Here is a 422-nt window from a genome sequence, read left to right as displayed (position 1 = left end):
ATACGGTCGCCTGGCAACATTTCGATCAAATCTCAACATCGAAATAGCCGTCAAAAAGCGTGGACCATATATTATAATCAAGTGTCCGAGGTGCGGACGTATCTGTCAATCAAGGGTGCGTGTGTAGGCATTGTGTCCTATCAAGCAGCGACCGTGTCCTCTTCATCCTGACGCGTTATTTACCATCATTGCTGCCTGTTTTTTACGTTCGAAATATTCAAATTATTGATTCGAACTTTTTGTACAATTGTACCACATATATAACTCGAAGGACCTATGGAACGCCGAGTTGTAAATATAACGAATTTATTATACAACTATTCTATCAAACTTAAAATTTTGTACACTAGATTCCGAAATCGACAAATTATCCCATAAAGTCCCTGCGTTGGCATATCACAAATAAGGTTCCTTAACAACTC

The sequence above is a fragment of the Agrilus planipennis genome, unplaced genomic scaffold (genome assembly GCF_000699045.2).
Source record: "Agrilus planipennis isolate EAB-ADULT unplaced genomic scaffold, Apla_2.0 scaffold159, whole genome shotgun sequence".
In the NCBI taxonomy this organism is placed as follows: domain Eukaryota; kingdom Metazoa; phylum Arthropoda; class Insecta; order Coleoptera; family Buprestidae; genus Agrilus; species Agrilus planipennis.
This window is presented reverse-complemented; position numbering follows the sequence as displayed.